This window comes from Somniosus microcephalus, chromosome 12, assembly GCF_052327205.1.
Source record: "Somniosus microcephalus isolate GS21.2 chromosome 12, FLI_Smic_1.0, whole genome shotgun sequence".
NCBI classification, from domain to species: Eukaryota; Metazoa; Chordata; class Chondrichthyes; order Squaliformes; family Somniosidae; genus Somniosus; species Somniosus microcephalus.
In genome coordinates, this window is record NC_140998.1 from 113,912,433 (window position 1) to 113,916,406 (window position 3,974).

Consider the following 3,974-nt stretch of genomic DNA (forward strand, 5'->3'; position numbering starts at 1 on the left):
CTTCAGCAAGGTACATTTGAAATAAAACACTAGTAAAACAAAATGGATTAATTATATGAAATTGTCATTTGATAAAGTCCCTCATAAGAGACTGTTAGCTAAAGTTGAAGCTCAAGGAATTGAGGGCAAGTTGTTGATCTGGTTAGGAAATTAGTTGAGCGACAGAAGACAGCGTGTAGGGATAATGGACAGGTACTCTAATTGGCAAGATGTGACGAGTGGTGTCCCGCAAGGATCTGTGCTGTGGCTTCAACTATTCACCGTATTTATTAACAACTTAGATGATGGCATAGAAAGTCACAAATCCAAGTTTGCTGGTGACACAAAGATGGGCAGCATTTTAGATGGAAGCATAAAATTACAAAGAGATATTAATAGATTAAACAAATGGGCAAAACTGTGATAAATGGATTTCAATGTAGGCAAATGTGAGGTCATCCACTTTGGATCTAAAAAGGATAGAACAAGGTACTTTCTAAATGGTGAAAAGCTGGAAAAAGTGGAGGTCCAAAGAGACTTGGGGGGTCCATGTACATAGATCATTGAAATGTCATGGACAGGTACAGAAAATAATCAAAAAGGCTAATGCAAAGCTGGCCTTTATATCTAAAGGACTAGAATACAAGGGGGTAGAAGTTATGCTGCACCTATACAAAGCCCTGGTTAGGCCACACCTGGAGTACTGTGAGCAGTTCTGGGCACCACACCTTAGGAAGGATATACTGGCCTTGGAGGGAGTGCAGCGTAGATTTACCAGAATGATACCCGGACTCCAAGGGTCAAATTACGAGGAGAGATTACACATTCTATTCCCTAGAATCAAGAAGGTGAAGAGGTGATTTGATCAAAGTTTTAAGATATTAAGGGGACCTGAAAGGGTAGAAGGAGAGAAACTATTTCTGCTGGTTGGGGAGTCTAAAACTAGGGGGCCTAATCAAAAATTAGAGCCAATCCTTTCAGAAGTCATAGGGGTAAAAATTGGGTAGCATTGGGTGCTACCTTCGCCGGGGCGCTAATTTTAGTGCCCCGAAAAAGTTAGTACCCTAATGGCCGATTTTCCCAGGTAGCGCCCCGAGAGGGAGGAGGGGCACTACTGGAAGCTGCGGCACATCGCTCTGCGGTACTGCAAGCCTCCCTCCCCTTATTAAAGGGGAGGGGCCTAGCACAGCGCATCCCAGCGCCCAGCTGGCCCACCAGGGATCGGGAGTGCCGGCAAACGAGGCCGACACTCAAAAGGAGTGCCGGGCTCACGGAGTGCAGCCTGCACCCCGCGGGGAGAGCTTCACAGGGGCCGGGGTCATCAATGGGGGCTAGTGCTGGCAGGCGGCCAGCAACAAAAATGGCCACCCGGCACCTCCCATTTAACTAGCGTCGCCCCGGCTGCGGGTAGACACCCTGACCCCAGCGGACATAGCATCCGGCGGTAATTCAGGGGGCGCCACCCAATATTACAGCTGGGGCGCGAGCAGGGTGCTGTGCACGGCGCTAACGGGAAGTGCAAATCAACCGAATTTAGCCCCCATAGAGTCATAGGGCAGGAATTTAACTCAGGAGTTGGGTTGGAGGCGGGACTACAACTTTTGGGGTTGTAGTCCCGCCTCCATCGAGATGTGGCCAATCCACGCGATTTTAACTTGATTATAATAATAATAATAATTCAACTTTATTGTCATTGCACAAGTACATGAACAACAAAATGTGATCTTGCAAGCTCCCATGACTGGGAGAAGCAAAGCCGCTGTGTCGGTGCGCGCCGCCATTCCATTTCCACCATTCCTCAGCCCAACGCCCTGGCCTGCTCATCAGCTGCTCCTCCTTCTGTGACCTTCTCACCAACCGCCCCTCCTTGGGGCTCCTTCCGTGACCTTCTGCACTTGGTCTTCCCTGATGGTCACCCCTCCAGGTACTAACCAGGCCTGGTTCTGCGCTTAGCTTCCAAGCCTTGCAAGTGATCCTGCCCCTAGTCCCAGGAACAGGGCTCCTAGTCCCAGGAACAGCGGGCTTCAGCAGGCCAATTAAGGGCCACCCGGCAACAGGTGACGTCACAGAGTGAAATTTCATCTGTCAAGAGCTTTTGACAGATATATCAGTGTTTCACAGGTGTTTGAAGCTGTCAAACACTGACAGTCTTACTTCTAACCTGAGTCCTTCTCCACAGACTCAGTTAGAAATCTCTCCTGCACAGAAAGCTGCAGGCTGTCAATTTTGACAGTTCGCGGCCATTCTGCTTTCTGTGCCAGTGAGATGAGGGACTCCCGGGACCTAAAGGAAGGAAGGCTGAAAAGGTAAGAAAAGGTAATTTAAACTTCTTTAATCACTTTAGACATACCAAACACACTTACCTTTGCATCCATGCACACATCACTCACCTGAACACCGACATCTCGACCCCTCCAAGTCCTTCAACCCGACGGCCCGCCTCCTCTAACTTGGCGTGGTTTGGAGCCGTCGAGAATCCCACACTTCAACCTTCAAAATATGGATTAGACTAAAAACTGCCTGTTAACTACCTGTTAACAGGCAGTTAACTGGCACTAATCTCTTCCTGCCTCGGGTAGGCGGGTCCCAGTGCGGGGCGGGTACCCGCCTCCTTTGAAACTGGCATGGAGGCGGGTTTGGATGCGGGATGGGGTCGGGACCCCTGATTTCGGGATTTTAACACCCTGCACGCCTCCAATCCCGACTCCACGGCACAATGAAAATCCTGCCCATAGAGTCATAATGGCACAGAAGGAGGCCATTTGCCCATTGAGTCTGTGCCGGCTCTCTGTAGGGCAATCCAGTCAGCCCCATTTCCCCACTCTATCCCCTGCAGCCCTGCAAGTTTATTTCCCTCAAGTGCCTATCCAGTCTTCCCGTGAAAACATTGAGGCTTAGGAATTCAGTTGTTTGCGCCAGCCGCTAGCGCCTTAAGAGGAGGAGAAGTGGGGCGCTAAGCGGCTAGCGCCCGAGCGCGGCGCGATCTGCGCCTCTCACGAAATTCAGTTAAGATCTAGCGGCGGCGCAAAACCTTTGCGCGCGCTCAGCTGCGCGCGCAGATCCTGACGTCATTTCATGGTGCAACGCCCTTTGTGCACCCCGAACCAGAAATTCAGTGGCGCCGTCCTTCTTTGCGCCTGGCACCCCCAGCGACTGGTAGAGGGGAACGGTTCCCAGTTGCTTCGTGGCGCGGGGGGCGCTATTTAAAGGGGACTCCTCCTGCATTATAAGTGGCAGCCATTTTGTGCCAATCCTTCTGTGTGAGAGACAGATATTTGGAGAGAAACAAAGGCAGAGAGCTTTCTGCTTTGACTCAGTGCTCGCACAGGTACTTGTGGCTTCAGGCCAGAGCTTTGCACTTGGATTTAACTTTCAGTGCCATAGCCTTGAGTCGATACATCTAATGGGGGCTGCAATGGGTGGAGACGTTGGCTTACTGCATTGCATTCAAGGGGCTCAGAGACGCCGTGAGAGAGTGCCAGTCATGGCCAGACGGAGAAGGGCCAACAGGTGTTGGCAAAGGAGGCCTTACCCACCCAGGGTATACCGTTCTCATATCTGAACATGTCTGAGGAGCAGTGTGTTCAGAGGCTGCGATTCAGAAGGGAGGTGGTCACTGAGATCTGCCACCTGCTTCGCAGAGATCTGCAGCCACAGCTGAGGAGCAGGACGTCTCTGTCGGTGGCAGTGAAGGTGACGGTGGCTCTCAACTTCTATGCCACCGGCTCCTTCCAATCCGCTACTGGGGACATTGCCAACATCTCCCAGTACGTGGTACATTGCTGCATCCGCCAGGTGACCAATTCCATTTTCAGAAGGAGACGTCAGTACATCTCCTTCCCCATGACCCTGGACAAGCAGCAAGAGCGTGCAATGGGATTTGGAAGAATAGCAGCCTTCTCCATGGTCCTTGGCGTAGAACTGATGAACCAGCAATGGTCAGGCCTTGCTTCAGGGCTGCAGTGTGCAGGGCGTTTCAGCCAAACAATTCCACC